General features: G+C 44.0%; 1 protein-coding gene across 1 annotated transcript in view; it reads left to right on the top strand.

Annotated features, from left to right (window-relative positions):
• The window catches only part of LOC147445974 (uncharacterized), a 58,105-nt gene that overhangs the window by 6,332 nt on the left and 33,711 nt on the right, over positions 1-18,062 (top strand). The window lies entirely within an intron of this gene.

Raw genomic sequence — 18,062 nt, 5'->3', positions numbered from 1 at the left:
AGATTTCAGCCCGTCTCTTCATTGTCCTCATCATTGTCGACATCGTCGGCAAGTCCAAGCATTGTAGAGATTTGTGTAATCAATAGTAGACTGCTCTCGCCATAGAGAGTGGGGCCTTCGGACAAGGGTTGGATAACATTCTGGTGTCGTATTCTCTCTATCCTTGAGTCTCAGCACCTTCATTCACAGTGTCGTTCACTTTGTTTGTGGTCATTTGCACTTTCTCACTAAAGGAACGGAAGGCCCTCCCTTTCGTAAGTAAAGGAAACTTTGAGCACAATTCGGAGCACTCATCTTGAGCAAAGTTCAACATTCACTTCCGTTGCACCTTACAGCAGCAGTGGGAAATTTGAATTTTGAAATTCAAACTTCATGAGGCCGTTTCATTTTGGGGGGGGGGGGGGGGCTTTCTATTTAAGAGCACCCAAGTCTCAAGTGGCTCAAAGCCTCAACTTCAAACCTCATACCCAAGCCTTGCAAGTGCCAAGTTGCCCTCCCCTCTTGAGTCTCCTTCTCCTCTCTCTCTCTCTCTCTCTCTCTCTCTCTCTCTCTCTCCCATCTATGCTCCTCTCCAAGTCAAAACTTTGGAGCCTTGAGGCTTGATTCCTTGAAGGCTCGAGCCTTGAAGCCTACCCCTCTTTCCTTCTCTTCGAGCTTTCTCTAATATCTATCATTTGTGGTATCTCAAGATGGATCCGAAGCTTCTCTAAGCCCTCCTCCTCCTTCCTCCGGCCCCGCCGCCACTTCTCAATCCCCTTCCTCCGCCGACTTCACATGAACATGGTGGAATAAGGTGATTGCTCCCAAGTGCGGTGTTGGAGGTGGAGGTAAGCCATGGAAGTGCCGTCGTGGTGGTTACGAGCATAATGGTTCCGTGAGGAAGGTTCACGTCCACTTCCTTCACGGAAAGGACATCAAGTTCAATTATGCCCGCAAACCAGCTCGGAAGAGAAGCAAAAGCTCCTGAACCTTGAGAAGAGTCTTGAGGATATCAAAGAAGCCAAGAAGAATTGCACCAAGCGTCGCACGGTGAATCCCAGGGAGATGGCCACGACGGCTTTCATCCAAGCATCGGTGGAATTGGAGCTGATCTCTTCAGATAGCTGATGCCAGTGTTAGAATTTAAGGCTACTAGTAAGTCGTCAGTTTAGTTAGTGAAACTGGAATAGAGAACGAAGACTGGACTGAAATAGTTATCTGAACTGAAATAGTATACTGAAATGAGAGACATATTGGACAACTGGAAAAGTGTTTGCAGTTTCAGATTCATAGTTCAGGGACAACCAGTACAAGGTGTAACGGGTTGAGGCTTAAATGTCACAACAGTAATGATTACAAGGTGAAGTTAAAGGCGAAGATATTGTAGCTCGGAAACACTTGAAAGCTAAAGCCAAAAGATAAGTGCTAGGCCAAGAGAACTAAGAAGCAAGAAGCCCGATTACAATGTAATGGGTCCTATTTATAGCCTTCTAGAAGTTACTGTAGTAACTGCCGTGGTAATTGCTGACGTGTGACTGATCCACTGTTCGGCTTGCTAGGAGACAGTTCCCGTCTGCTGGAACTGTCTTCGCCTTCTGTATCCTTTCCTTCTTTCTTGAATTTTGGTATAAGTCCAAAATTTTTGAAAAAAAATCCACCACCTGAATCTGAGTTGGTGTTAAGGAATCTTTCTGGGTTTCTGGTTTTGGCCCAAACCCTAAACCCTAAACTCGTCTGTCTGTTGACTGAGGTGGCCTATGTTCCTCATAATAGTGCTACTTCGGATTTGCTAGCTCTTCTGATATTGCTAGCTTTATACCATATTTCATGCTTGTTGAGTGCTTAACACCCTATAGTTGTAATTTCAAGGGCGCCGAGCTAAAGAAATTCTAGTGCCTTACTGGGAAAATCCACTGTCTGATTCTGAGATGGAATTACCCAATATCCTTCCACTGAACCCGCTTCCTCTTGCCCTTCTTTGGTGTTGGTGCCTCAGAAGTCCCAGTGCCAATATTGTCCTTCTGGATAATTCTGTAGATGGCCTCCTGCTCAAGCTGATCCCGCCTTTCAGTAGTCATCTCCAATTCATAAGGCGTGAGAGGATTATAGGTTTTGGTGTCAGGATCATACAGAGTGCGTCTACCCTTTGTCAGAGGGGTTCTGGCCAATTTATGACAATACGAAGCTGTGTGGATCCATCCTTCCGGAAGAGGCTGATTTTTTTAAATCCTGGCCTCAAAGAGGATCTCAACCATTTCTTTGTACTGTGGCTCCAGTCCTGGTTTAGCCGTAATATCCTTTTCAGGTTCCAACAACTGGATGCTACTGGGATGCGCAGGTAGTTGACACAACTCTTGATCATGGAAAGCGACTGATTTTCAATGTTGGATCGTTTATCTGGCGCCGACATATAGTCTTTGAAAGCGTTCCAGATTAGAAAGAAGAGCATCATCCTCCAGATACATCCTCGTAATAGGAGCTTGTTGATGTCTTAGCCTCTTGTTCAGTGTGATGAGCTGTAATGAATGTTGCTCATCACCCTTCAAAGTCTCAGTCACAGCTTTAGCTTTTCCTTTCACATTTGAACTGTGCTGTGACTGGTGTACTAGGGAGTCTTGAGTGTTACCTGGTTGCTGATCATCAGCCCCCTGGTCTCCCGACTGTTGATCCTTGCACTGGTCTGGCTGTTCTGTGTTGGGCTGACTGCCGCCTGTGGCAGGTGATCCACCAACACCAGACCCTGAAGGTGAAGATGGAGGAGTCATTATCATCATCATGTTTATCTGCTGGTTCGTCCTCCCTCTCTTCATCCTTCTCTTTTGCTTTCTTAGAATCCTCATCGAGGTTATTCTGCTTATCAATGTAGTCCAGAATAGCTTGATTTGCCAAAGCACTGTTATATTCAGAAAGCTTATCCTGTAAATCACTCTGCATAGTTTCCATAAGTGCCTTCAGATTATCCATATTGAAAATGGCGTTGCCTTCTGGATTCAGAATATCAGCCAAGTTATTGTATATGTATCTTTCTGTTAAAGAGGCTTTTAATGCAGTGTGGCTAGTCAGCAATGTGTTGAAATCAACCCTCTTCATCCTCAGCATAGTCTCAAATTTGTCAGAAACTCTCTCAGTCTTTGCCTTGTCTTCAGTTAACTGCCTATTCTCAAATTCAAGCTTTAACAGCTTACTTTCCATTGTCTGAATTGTCCTGGCTGATTGATTTTCAAGAACACTATGTTGCAAGGATTGTGCCTCTATATTCTGTTTCAACTTCTGAACTTGCTGCTCACTGATCCTCAGTTCTTCTTTTAACTTGTTCACTTCATGAGTGGACGTTGAGGCATCCATCATTTGTCCAAAGCATTGACAATTGTATTCTAGGATAATTGGATAAGCACTGAGCAACCATCCATTACTATCGTTGGGTCAGAGGCAACTGGCTCGTAAACTGTAACAGGGGCCATATATGGTAATGTGGTAGAGTCAGGTTTCTGTAGAACTAATCGTCCTGTGAGGAGGTGATTTTGTAGCTGTTGTAATCTGTCCTTTTTGGTTAAAGCTAAAGCCAATTCGCTGAAAGGGATACTGGTTGGACTAGCAGGTTCTGGACCTTTTCCTTTATCAGTATGAACTGCCAGTTTCTCAGCACTGGTTCTTTCTGGTTGGTCTTTTTCAGCAATCGTGTTTGCTGGATTTTGCTCTGCTTGTTGACTGGTCCCAACAGTAATCCGTGCTGGAGCTTGTTCTTCAGATGTTGCTAAAGTCTTAGCTACTGAAGTCTGGTCAGTTGAAAATTTTGCAGTAGGCAAAGTCTTAACCTGACTTTCTAATTGCTTCAAGAAAGCGCTGCTCTTGGCCAATGTAGTTTTTGGTTTCTTTGAACTACCAACTTCCACCTGTGTGGCCTTTCTCTTCTGTCCAGTGAGAGCCAACTGAGTACCTGGGGCTTCTTCATCTGAAGATAAGTCAACATTGTTAGTCGTTGGGATGGGTTTCTGACTCCAAGCCATCCGTACCTGGTCATGAGCATCAGGAGAAGTTGCCCAGTGAAGAAACTATTAGACATACCAGGCTTTAAAAACAGTGTGAGACTTTAACTCGGAAGTCATTTGGGCACATTATGAGACAAAATCTGACATAAGTTGATCGAAGCTGTGGCATCTAGTCTCTTTGCAAGCAACATAGCAAACAGTTTTTCTAAGACATATGTGGGATTATTTTTCAGACTCACAGCTTCAGCCACAAACCGGTAAGCAACGGGGATGTCCAGACCTGCTACTGGAACTCCTTGTGCACTTGCCTTGCATTTTTTCTTGGCCGCGTCATCTTCCTTAAGAGCTGCACTTATCTGTTCTGCAGTTGCAATGGTCGGCTTCGGCTCATTTGGTATCTTGAAAGCATGAGCAATGTCGCCCGAAATTGTTGACACTTTCCTATCATACAATAGCGCTGCCTTCATCAACATTGAAGGAATCGTTGCCTTCATCAACATTGAAGGAATCAAGAGCCTGCTTGATTATAGCCGTGTCAAACTCGATTCTTGTGGCTTGTACAACCACATGCAAATCCCACAGTCGCAGCAACGCTTCTGCTTGCTCGGTAAACACATACCAATGTATCTTACTATGGGGAATAAGTGGTAGAGAAGCTTTGATAGAGGTGATAAGTGCCAAAGTTTCGTCTATAGTGTCCTGCATCTTCTCCGACATTTTTCTTTTGCCCATACACGGTGAGGACGATGAATCTGTAGAAGAAGAAGACTTACTTGAATATTCAAATCCGTATCTAGGTGTGTTTGGTAAAGACAGACAACAATCGACGGATGCTTCGGATGAAGAAGTTTATGGTTGTGAAGAAGCTTCACAGCTTGGCGATGGCGAATGTGTAACAGCAGGCAGACGTCGTGCAGGAGGCTTATGAGGAAAAATGCATGCTCGCCCGCCGCCTTACTGTTATACGTGTTCGCGTCATAAAAGCTCCACTACTTACTGTTCCTAGAGTTCTGTGCACCGCCAATGACGTGGCATGCATGCATTGGCTAATACTCTCCATGTTCCTTGAAATGATATTACAGACAGTCCCACTAACCCTTTTTTCCATAAAAATTGATACTGGCTATGACACTTTACTGATTCTGCTATTGACATTGTTTTGTCGTGCTAAGACCTTTCTGACCCTTTGATTGGCTCTGGTACTGGTTGTACGTGGAAAAGGCTTAAAATAGCTGATTTTGAATTTTTCTGGCTTTAAGTTCCCAGAATACCAGTATCATTATCCCTGGAAGTCTCTTTGTCATTCGATTAATATAGCTTGACTTTGGCCCCATTATAAATATTTGGCAGCAGTAATCCAGATAAATCTTTCAACCTTACTATGCCATTGAAAAACACCCAATCGACTTCATATGGACCAGCCCAAGCTATCTTTAAGTTTGGTTTCTTAGGACCCAGTTTAGATTGATAGAGCAATACCAAATCTCCTTTGTGAAACTCCCTAACTTTGATTCGTCTATCATGCCTCCTCCTTTGCTGAACAATTTCCTGTTCCAGCATAGCCCTCTGTCTTAACTCATCCAACTCTGTTAGCTCCTCCAGTCTTTAAGATTGTGATTAAAATCCAATCCATACTCTAGTGCCATCCTGAGACTGGAATTACAAATTCCATAGGCACGACAACTTCAGAGCCATACACCATTCTAAATGGTGTTAGTCCAATGGTGAACTTATAAGCTGTCCTATATGCCCAGAGAGTAGTCTGGAGCTTCAGATCCCACTGGTGTGGCTCCTTCTGTACAATCTTAGTGAGAATAGTCTTGACAGTTTTGTTACTGCTCTCTGCTTGCCCATTGTACTTAGGATAATATGGTGTTGATTACCGATGCTTTACTAAGAGTATTTCCATTAGAATGTCCACAGTATCATTTATAAAGTGTGTTCTTTGATCAAACACAATCTCCACAGGACATCCATATCGACAGATAATATTTTCAAATAAGAATACAACAGTGGACTTCGCGGTGTTGTCGGGAAGAGCCTTAGCTTCCACCCATTTGGTGACATAACAAGTGGCTATCAATTTATACCGATTCTTGCTTGGAGTAATTTTCTTGAATGGACCCATGAAATCCATACCCCATTTCATAAATAGTCCTAGTGGCTAGAGTTAGAGAAGTCATATCTGCTGCTGTGGGTCTGCCCATCCTCTGGCATATATCACATGTTTTACAAAAGCTTCTAACATCAGATATTAAAGTTTGCCACCACAATCCAACCTGCAAAATCTTCTTGTAAGTAATATCAGTGGAGAAATGTCCTCCAGAATCCCCATCATGTGTCTCCAAAATAACTTGCATTCTCCCTTCCATAGGTACACATCTTCGAAGAACCCTATCTACTCCTAGTTTGTAAAGTAATCCGTCAATGATGGTGAACTTCAGACTCTTAATAATCAGAGCATTCTTTTGATTCTGAGTCCAGTTTTCTGGGAATCTCCTCTTAGAAAGGAACTGATATACATCATAAAACTCTGGATCAGTTGTTTCCTCAGCTGTCATTTGAAACAGTTCGGCATCCACTGGCTCATCTCTTAAGGATGCCTCAGAGTAGCCATCTGTACTCCTGGACAGGAAATCAATACCACAATGGGTTTTATCGGGCTTATGAAAAATGCGAAATTCAAATTCCATCAGGAACAGCGTCCATATTATCAGTCTGCCTTGAATAATGACTTTGTTGATAAAAAATAATAATGTCTGATGATCCACATAAAAATGAAATAGCTTGCCCAGCAACTAGTGTCGAAATTTAGTAGCACTAAAAACCATTCCTAGGGCTTCTCTTTCAGTAGTTTGTATATCCTTGTTGAGTTTGATTGAATCTCTGGCTGGCAAAATACACTAGATAATCAGTCTTCCCTTCTGGCTGAGCTAATATTACTCCCATCGCCAGTCCTGAAGCGCCTACATGTACATGAAAAATGACCTCCCAATTCGGTTGTCGAAGTATTGGCTTACTGATAATAGCATTCTTCAAACTCTGAAAGCTTTCCTCACATTCAACAGTCCAAATGAACTTGCTATTCATTGGAAACATGATCTTTAGATTTACACTTTGAACACCAGGTTTCCATTCTTCTAACTGGTTGTCTGGTCTGGCTGATTTCATCTGTCGGGCCATCTCATCAATTTCTGGATCAAGACCCTTTCTTGGCCTTGTCTTTGCTCTTTTCATCTGAGCTGCTTTCAGAGCTACTGAAGGTCTTATTGGGATCAGAATTCTCAGTGGAAGAACTGCTACTACTAGACCTCCTTTTCTTGTGACTCCTCTCCTTCTTTGTTTACTGTTCAAGCTTCAGGTCTCGCTGCACCAAATCATTGAGTTTCTTTGTTGGTACGGGCACGTCCTGTTCTCTAAGCTTTTCACTACGGAACCCATTTAAAAACCATGCTAGCAACCTCTTTTTTGATGTTGGCTCCTGCAGCTGCCTGGTTAGCTCCTTGATTTTCTCAACATAACTTCTGATTGATAATTTCCCTTGCTTTATCTTATCCAGTTCGCAGAGGATGTCCTCATCATCTCTGTTGTCTGAATATTCTAGTCTGAAAGCCTTGAGCAATTTGTTGTATGATTGTGAGTTGGCAAACTGGATAATGGTAGTACCATTTCCTTGTTGCATCCTTTAGTGTTTGAGGAAAGTATTCCCTCCAATCATCTTCATTAATATTCTTCAACTCAACATACTGTTCAAAAGCTTGGATATGAACATTTGGATCATCTTTCTTCCCACCTTTGAACACTGGGAAAGAAATTTTCAATGAAGAGGTATAATCATGCCGGTCAGCATCGTCTCTGCCTCTTCTGACCTTAGGAACTTGACTCCGTCTTGAAGACTTCTTGTAATGGTCTGTATCAGCATCCCAATCAATTTCTTCGTCAGTTTCAGTTTCAGTTTATGTCTCTTCTCTAGCTTTTCTACTGGAAATGTGACGACTACCCTTGCTGCCTTTGGCTCCAACATCCCTATGTGTGGTCCGAGAACTCCTGGCCTTGCGTTCTTCCTGCTCAGCCCTTCTCCTTCTTGACTGACTGGAGTGCTGAGAGTCCTTGGCCTCATTAGCATGACTGTGCTCCTCCTGAGCCTCAGTCTCAGTCACCGGGTCCTTCTTAGGATCAGAGTCTCTTTCTGATTCCTCAGGAACAGGGTCAACACGATGTGACTAACTAGAGTGCTGAGAGTCCTTGGCCTCATTAGCATGACTGTGCTCCTCCTGAGCCTCAGTCTCAGTCACCGGGTCCTTCTTAGGATCAGAGTCTCTTTCTGATTCCTCAGGAACAGGGTCAACACGATGTGACGGTTTACGACCACAACTGGTTTTGGGCGCCATCACTACAACGGAAAATTCTAACTGGGAGATAAGAGTTTTTTGGTCAACGAGCAAACAGCTCTAACCACCGTGATCGCCAAAATGGAATTGGAGCTGATCTTTTCAGATAGCTGATTCTAGTGTTAAAATTTAAGGCTACTGGTAAGTCGTTAGTTCAATTAGTGAAACTGGAATAGAGAACGGAGACTGGACTAAAATAGTTATATGAACTGAAATAGCATATTGAAATGAGAGACATATTGGACAACTGGAAAAGTGTTTGCAATTTCAGATTCATAGTTCAGGGACAACCAGTACAAGGTGTAACGGGTTGAAGCTCAAATAATTACAACAGTAATGATTACAAGGTGAAGTTAAAGGCGAAGAGATTGTAGCTCGGAAACACTTGAAAGCTAAGCCAAAAGATAAATGCTAAGCCAAGAGAACTAAGAAGTAAGAAGCCCGATTACAATGTAATGGGTCCTATTTATAGCCTTCCAAAAGTTACTGTAGTAACTGTCGCGATAATTATTTGTGACTGATCCACTGTTCGGCTTCCCAAGAGATAGTTCCCGCTTGTTGGAATTTGTCTTCGCCTTCTACAATCGGCATCCCCTTCTTCGGCATCATTTTGTGGATCAACCGGCACGACGGCACCGACAGCGACCGCCCACCTCCACTCTCTACCAACCCTTCATCGTCATCTTTCCCTCATTCTCATCCACCCAAGCGGCAACCAACTCTTGGAGATAGTTGGAAACCGGTCTTGATAGAGGAGGTATATGTCGCCGTAGCAAGATTTTTCTACCACGACCATATTGCTTTCAATGCAGCACGGTAAGCTCTATAGACTCTAACTTATAAGGCTTAAGCTTTAATCTTTAGTTTGTACAATGTTTATCATTCATGTACACTTTTTTTCTTTTGACACAAAAGATCTCCATATTTCAAAGAAATGGCACAGAAGATTGGAGAGTTTGGACCCAGATATATCCCTCCCTCTTCAAAGAGCTTGCGCACCACTCTTCTTGACAGGGAGAAAATCATGGTGGGCGGCATGTGCATCCACAAGGGCTTCATGGAAGAAGAATGGGGTATCCCTCATTGTGGATGGGTGGAGTGATACCCGTCGCCGGTCCATTCATGGCGTGGTGGCATATTCTCGGGGGAAGATGTATTCCATTGACTCCCATGATGCATCAGGGACCGGGAAGAGTGCGCAAGTACTTGCATCGGAGTGGGTGCTTACCATTGAGAAGGTGGGAAAGCATGATGTCATTGCCATCGTCACTGACGGAGAAAATAATAGTCGGAGAAAATAATAATCGTGCCACAGGAGCCATCATCGAATCCCTTTATCCAAAAACCATGGTCACATATTGCATGGCTCATTGCCTCAACAATCTTCTCAAAGATATAGGCGCTTTGGAATGGATTTCCCTCGTCATTGAGCATGCGAATTCAATGGTGGCTTTTGTCAATAATCATCAAAAGGTAACCATTAAGTGTTAACCAATCTGATTTCAATTCGAATCTAATTTCAATATGGAAGGCCAATTCTCGTTTTGATTGTTGAAACTTGATTTTTCTAAATAAGTGAGGGCTGAATTTTCAAAGAGGTCAAAGCTAGCTCTTCTCAAATACTCAGAGACTCGCTTCGCCTTCAACTTCATTATGCTCCATCGCTTGAGTTCATCTAGTGGGGCATTGAGGGGACTCTTCGTTAGTGATGAGTTCTTGGCAATGCCCGAGTCAAAAAGTGTCAACGGAGTGGCATGCCGAGCACGGGCCAACATGCCGGAATGGTGGGAGGAAGCAAAGACAATCTCCAAAATGGTGAAGCCTATCATCCACTGTCACAAAGTGATGACGTGGCTACCGACAACAGAAACCCTAATTTTCAAAAACCCTAATTTCTGGAAACCCTAACCCTAACTGCTGGCTGAAACCCTAAAATGGCTGGAAACCCTAAAAGCAGGCGGCCATGCCATGTGATAGCAGTGTACGGATTTTCGGAAATCACGGAGGTGGCTTTCCCTTTTCTAGGGACGCAACTTGCAGCTTTTTGCTACGCAAGAGAAAGTGGAGAGAGGGAGAGAGAGAATTTGCTTTATTTATTTTACACTCTTGAGAAAGAGAGAGAAACTGCCTTTGAACTGAAAGCTTTTGGGGCTCTGCTTTTGGGCATCCCTTGTAACATTTAAAGACACGGATTAGGGCTCACTTCTTAGAGCATCTAGACGTAGAGTCTGAGAGTGAAATCCTAACCGCTCTTTGTACTTTGACGATTTAATACAAAAAGAAATAGCGAAAGGGGCGCCAATCTTTGGGGCCAATATCTCTAGGCACAGAACTCCGCCGGGCCAGTGCAAATGTATTGTGATCTGTGAATTGTTTTGAAGTGGTTATTTGGTGCTGTCGCGATTGATTCTTGACTTGGAGTGTCCAAGTCTGTTACAGTGGTATCAGAGCACGGGCGATTTCTCTGCTACGGGAAATCTTATCCCTAAATTTTTTTTCCGCAGCACCTATGGCTTCACGCAAGGATCGGTCGACTCCCTCTGCATCTGGAGATGCGGGTAGGGATCACAACAAAGATTCCGACAGAGAGTATGGCCCGCCTTGGCCTACTCAGGCGGAGCAAAGAGAGATGAAGCGTCGTCAATTGATCAGCGATACAACAAAGATGATGCTCAATTTTGCGAAGGATCCGAAATTGGCAAAATATACGAGCGAGACTTCTTTTCAAGAAGTGCATGCGCAGTGGCAGAAAACCGCTACACCACTGCTGAAACCCGCTCTCAAGAAACCTTTTGATCACAAACAGTATTCAGAGAAGGAATTACAAGAGGTGCTTGATGCACGGATTGCTTAGCTTTATGCTACGCAAGAGAGAGCCAAAAAGCACGGCAAAAAGCAGAAGAAAAGCACTGACTTCTCGGGTTATTTGGGTCATCAGTCGACATTTGACAAAGCAAAGAAACAGAAGAAGCGTGTTCACTTTGAAGGAGTACCCAATTCTTCTTCTTCTTCTTCTTCTTCTTCTTCTTCTGACAATTCTTCTAGCTCTTCAGATTCGAGCGAAGAAGACAGAAAGGTAAAAAGCAAAGCAAGAAACAACGCTTCGGAAAGGGGAAGAAAAAGGCAAGGCTAAATCTCGCTCAGAGACTGACAATTCTACTGAGGACTCGTCTACTGACAGCTCAGATTCCGATGACGGAAACTTTTATGCGAACAAGAAGAATTTTTACAAAGCCAACGAGTTTGACTTTCTCAGAGATAAAAGCAAGAAAGTCTGAGAGTTTAAGGAAGGTGGCCACTCGATCAAGTTTGATACATTTTCAGGATACTCAGATGCTTCGAAGGCTTCGTCTTTTATACAGCAGTTTGACATCGCTTACACGGGATGACGCTACTCAGAGCACTCCAAGATTCGGAGAGCTGCCTCTTACTTTAAGGGGAATGCTCGCACTTGGTAGTCCACGCTTCTTTTAAACAAGACTGCGCCAGTTAAATGGCTGAAATTTAAGAAGCTTTTTATTTCTTCTTGGTTGATGCAAGAGTATGAACGAGATATACGAGCTGCTTGGAACCATCTTCGGATGACCAAGAAAGATACAATTAATGCTTACTGTGAGAGATTCTGGAGCTCTTTTCTACCCGCCTCTTCATTCAAGAAGATCTTGTTCAGAGAATAGATTGAGCGGTTCACCTTGGGTCTACCTATAGAGATCCTAGATCACTGCTTGGAGCAGAAGTCAACTTCTATTTAGGAGTTGATGAGTCATGCGAAGCGGGGCTTTGCCATTCACTCTGGCAGTCTTACCTACCCCATAGATGAGGCCATGACACAACGAGCCGAAGAGACTTCTGGGAATGAAAGTAGAAAGAAAAAGAGCAACTCAGAGAAAAAGAATGCACGACCCAAGCTTACTCCTCTGGAGCGAGCTCGATTCATCAAGGAGGGGAAGTGCTTTGGATGCGGGGAACATGGACATATCTCCGGGAAGTGCCCTTAAAAGGCACAAAAAGAACAGAATGATAAGGACGACGACAGGCCTGAGAGTTCGAGAGCAGCTGAGGAACGTGGACGAAAGGCAAGATGAAAACAGCACTGGTTCCAGATTGTGTGGGTACCGATCTCGACACCATGGACGAGAGTACAGAGAACTTTGCCGAGCTTGGGGCAAAGTGAAAGATCAAGAGGCCCCGATCTTCTTTGATGGAGGAGCCAAGGCAAACTTCATTTCACCGAAATTGGCGGCACGGCTCGAGATCACTCCCGATCGGATGGGAGTCAGGGACCACTTGCAGAGGCAGTTCTAGCGGCACCCGGCAGGGACGTAGCCATTACATCTGTCATTGGCAAACTTCGGTTGCATTGTCAGGGGTATTTGGGGCATGAGTTCTTCATAATGCCTTTGGAGTGTTGTGATGTTCTCTTAGGGATTCCTTGGTACCACAAGAACAACGCTGTGGTCGATTATCGGGAGAGAGAAGCGACTTTGACTACAGAAAAGGGCAGAACAATTGTACTTGATATTAAAAGGGCGAGTCTGTCCCTATTGTATCGACTTCGGCCATTTTAAATTTAATGAAATCCAGTCTGTTTGTTTACTCGATCTTTATGAAAGAATTGAGCGATAAGGATAGGACAAATATGTCTAAACTTGATAAAGAACGCCAAAATTTTCTCCACTCTCACATCGATTGCTTCTCAGAGGGCCTACCAAGCGAGTTACCACCTGCTCGTCCTGAAGATCATATCATTGATCTGATACCTGGAAGCACACCACCGAACCGGTTACCTTATCGTGTGAGCTGAGCACAGAATGAAGAGATTATGTACCAAGTGAAAGACCTCTTGGAAAAGGGTCTTGTCCAGCCTAGTACTTCACCGTATTGCTCTCCAGTGTTGTTGGTTTTGAAGGAAGACGGATCTTGGAGAATGTGCATTGATTATAGAGCTCTCAACAAAGTCACCATCAAGAACAGATTTCTGATTCCTAGGATCGATGATATACTCGACAGGTTACAGGGATCCTTGTGCTTTTAGCAGGATTGACCTGAAGAGTGGATATCATCAGATCCGAATCGCGTCGGGAGACGTCTACAAGACAGCCTTTCGGACTACTTTTGGCTTAACCAATGCTCCTGCGACATTTAACCGAATGATGGACATGATTTTTCGAGAGTACAGGCTATTTGTTGGCACTTTCTTTGACAACATCATTGTTTTCTCCAAGAATGAGGCAGAACATAGAGATCATCTGCTTCAGGTCTTTCAGGCATTACGAGATCACAAGTTAGTGATTAATGCAAAGAAAAGTGAATTTTTCCTACCAGAGATACACATTTTTGGGACACATTGTCTCAGCAGCAGGAGTGCAAATGGATCCGACCAAGATAGAGACTATACGTGATTGGCCCGATTTGAAGAATGTCCATGAAGTTAGAAGCTTCTTGGGACTGTGTTGTACTACAGGTGGTTCATACGAAAGTTTGCTGAGGTTGCTTCTCCTTTGCATATCTTAACACAGAAAGGAGTCCCTTTCTTGTGGGGATCCACAGAGGTGACTGCCTTTCAGACATTGAAAGAGAATTTGACTACAGGACAAGTTTTGACTTTGCCGGACTTGGAGAAGTCATTTGAAGTATATTGTGATGCTTGTGGTTGTAGTCTGGGTGCGGTCTTGATACAAGAAGGCCATGTCATTGCTTACGAGAGGCGATTGTTCTCTAGGCCGGAGATGGCAGCGGTTATCCATGCTCTTACTCAGTGGCGGCATTACCTACTCGGAGCGGATTTTATTGTCTTTACAGACCATCAGAGTTTGCGCTACTTCTTGTCACTGAAGCAGCTTTCGGAAAAGCAGATGCGGTGGGCGAACATCTTATCACAGTTTCACTTCCATATTGTCCATGTGCAGGGACAAAAGAATGTGGTGGCAGATGCTTTGTCTCGGAAGCGGTTGGTTTTGGCTATTTCCGCGATACATCATAGGAGCTTGCTTCGAGGATAGGGTCGATTAGTATGCCACATACAGATTTTGCAGATATTTTCACATGGATACGGGATGGGGAGACAGTAGCAGGATACTCCATTCGGGAAGGCTACTTGATGAGAAAAACCATGTTGTGCGTTACACAGCCGTTGAGGGAAAAGGTTATGACTGAATGCCGCTGTCCACCTTTTACAGGTCACCGAGGCATTGCTACCACCATGAAGGGGGTAGAGAGATACATCTTTTGGCCGAGACTCAAAAAGGATGTGGAAGAGTTTGTGCGCAGTTGCTTAGTATGCAAGAAGGTCAAGTTTGACAGGCATAAAGCATAGGGATTGTTACAGCCTTTACCGATACCCACCCGCCCCTGGGAAAGTATTGCAATGGATTTCATTTTTGATCTCCCGAGAACACAGAGTGGTCACGATGGTATCTGGACTGTTATTGACAGATTTAGCAAACAGGCTCATTTCATTCCAGTGAAGAAAACAGTCAAGCCGGATCACTTAGCGAGACTGTTTGTGGCCCACATCTTCAGATTACATGGCATGCCTGAGACAATTGTCTCCAACAGAGACCCTAGATTTACGAGTTTATTTTGAAGGCAATTTGGGAGAACATTGCCACGCGGTTGCAGTTCTCGTCATCGTTCCACCCGCAGACTGATGGGCAATCTGAGAATGCAAATTCAGTGGTTCTAGATTTATTGAAGTCTTTTATCTCTAATCAGAAGACTCAATGGGAAAAGTACTTACCTTTGGTGGAATTTGCCGACAATAACACGATACACTCTTTGACGGGGAAGGCGCCATTTGAGATTGTTGAAGGTGCTGTGAAGGTTCCACCCTTCCTAAACAAGAAAGATAAGATCTTTGAAGCGGATGAATACGCGAGATTTGGATACGGCTTTTGCCAAGGTTCGCGAGACTTTGCAGAAGTCTCGAGAACGATAGAAAAAAGCAGCGAATCGCTATCATCGCGACTTGAAATTGAAGGAGGATGATTGCGTGCTCTTACGTTGTGAGAAAGCACGCCTAAGAAAGAGAAAGGGAAAGGAGAGGCTTTTTCCAAAGCTTAGTATGCGATACTACGGACCTTTCCAGATCACTGAAAAGATAAATGATGTCTCCTTCCGATTGAAACTGCCAGATACTTGGAGGATTCACAATGCATTCCATGTGAGTCTCTTGAAACCTTTTAAGGGTGATGTGTCGGATGATGGGGAGCTTGATGAGCAACCCGAAGTGGAAGAAAACAAGGAGATCCTTGTTCCTGAACAGATTTTGGCACATAAGGATACGAAGAATAAAGGTAAAGTCTGAAGGCGGTTCTTGGTTAAGTTCAAGAACTATCCTGCATTGGATGCGAAGTGGATGGAGGAGGAGGACCTAGCAGATACTCCTCAGATTGTGAAACTTTACCTCAATGCTTTTGGTTTAGCATAGTCTATTCCAAACGAAACCCAGAACTCAGCTTGGCCGGAGATCTGGTGCAGTGGGATGCACAAGAGGGGAGTCACTCCGCTCCTTTGTCAACAGATGCCTTGATTTAGATACTAGAGTCATTGATGTCTCTTTGAGCTTCAGGGATACTGAAAGTTGGCAGTATTCTACTGTATGGCTTTAATGAAATGGAATTCTTGATTATGATACTGATTTTTTCTTGACTTCTTTTAAGTGCAGGAACTGATAGACAAAATGACTGCAGCATTTTGGTCTAATTGATCTCGAATAGACATGGTTGCAATAGGTGTTAGTCAATCGGACATCGATGAGGTCCTGATTAGACCTAGATGCGATTGCTAGCTACGTTGCCGATAAATCGTGGTCTAAGATCCGAATGAATGTTGAATGTCTTGTGATGTCCTGTGATGTCGTGTGATGTGACTGTCGATTTGGTACATGTGCTAGATGTGTGTTCCTAGTACGTAGGTACTAACAGTCAGTGTCTGCTAAGACGGTTTATGGCTTTTGTCGGTTTTGCAGGCGTAATTGTGGTCGATTACAATGCTTCCAAGAGAGGGGTATGTCACAAAGTGATGATGTGGCTACCGACAGCAAAAACCCTAATTTCTGCCAGAAACCCTAATTTCCTGCAAAGTCCTAATTTCTGCCAAAAACCCTAATTTCTGAAAACCCTAACCCTAACTGCTGGCTGAAACCCTAAATGGCTGGAAACCCTAAAAGCAGACGGCCATGCCACGTGGCAGCAGTGTACGGATTTTTGGAAATCACGGAGGTGGCTTTTCCCCTTTCTAGCGACGCAACTTGCAACTTTTTGCTACGCAAGAGAAAGTGGAGAGAGGGAGAGAGAGAATTTGCTTTATTTATTTTGCTCTCTTGAGAAAGAGAGAGAAACTGCTTTTGAACCGAAAGCTTTTGGGGCTCTGCTTTTGGGCATCCCCTTGTAACCTTTAAATACACGGATTAGGGCTCACTTTTCAGAGCATCTGGACGCAGAGTCTGAGAGTGAAACCCTAACCGCTCTTTGTACTTTGACATTGATTTAATACAAAAAGAAATACCGAAAGGGGCGCCAGTCTTTGGGGCCAATATCTCTAGGCACGGAACTCCGCCGGGCCAGTGCAAATCTATTGTGATCTACGAATTGTTTTGAAGTGGTTATTTGGTGCTGTCGCGATTGATTCTTGACTTGGAGTGTCCAAGTCTGTTACATCCACCTCCTGCGGGTGTTGGATTCCATGAAACCTTGCATCGGCAAGATATATGAGGCCATGGACACCATGATTGACTCTCCTGAAAACTTGTGACTGACCCCGATAGGTATTCATGTCGCACGAGTCACTTTTAAGTTTGCCCTATGCTTTACAAGTTTACTCTCTTGAGTTTGTAACTTTGTTTTGAATCTTGATAACGTAGGTGCGAGGAGATCCAAGAATTGTGAGTGTCAAGGTGGAATGCCTACCATTCTCTTCATGCAGCTGCTTATGTAGTGGATACATAATTCCAAGCATTGAACCAATGGAAGGACAAAGAGGTGATGAATGGTTGGCAAACCATCCTTGTGCACCTTGTGCCGGACCCAAAGGAAAGGACCGAGATTCGGAGGCAGCGATGATTTCGCGGAGTGGGCACTTGCAGAGGATGATCCTATCCCAGAGACACAGATTGATGCAGAGGGAGAGATTGAGACAACACCACTTAAGGATGATTTTTTGGATCAAATGGACTATGCAGAGCCAGTTGACATTCAGTCGGCACCATGGGCCAACATGTAGAGTCTAGAATCCCCAGTCTAGACCTCTTGAGTCTTTAGTCTTGACTCTTGACTCGAGTCCTTCCCTCTTTGACTTTCATTTATGCTAAAACTCTACTTATCCACTCTTCACTTGTACATCATTATGTTTTGCCCTTTGGCGAGGATGATTGATGCTTGAGCCTTGATCACCACACCAACGGTGTACCGTGTCGCGATACCGCACGCCCTTTGTTGTTATATTTTGGTATTATGTAATATGATTGCAAAACCCACTTTTTCTTTGCAATCTTGTGCTCTTAGTGTTCACTGTTGTCTCATTATGAAATTTGCAAAGAACTAGTGTTTTTTAAAGCGCGTCCCCTGTCGCGTCCCTCGTCCCCTGTTTTGCCACGTCCCCGTCCCCGGGACCCGCCACGTCCTCGAGACCCGTCTCCGTCCCCATGTGACTATGAACCGATGCAACAACACTTGCTCCGCCTCCATGACTTCAGCTTCATCGA

This window comes from Adiantum capillus-veneris, chromosome 12 (assembly GCF_014529385.1).
Source record: "Adiantum capillus-veneris isolate H3 chromosome 12, ASM1452938v2, whole genome shotgun sequence".
Taxonomy (NCBI): Eukaryota; Viridiplantae; Streptophyta; class Polypodiopsida; order Polypodiales; family Pteridaceae; genus Adiantum; species Adiantum capillus-veneris.
The sequence above is the reverse complement of the archived record's forward strand: the minus strand, read 5'-3'. Positions and strand labels throughout refer to the sequence as shown.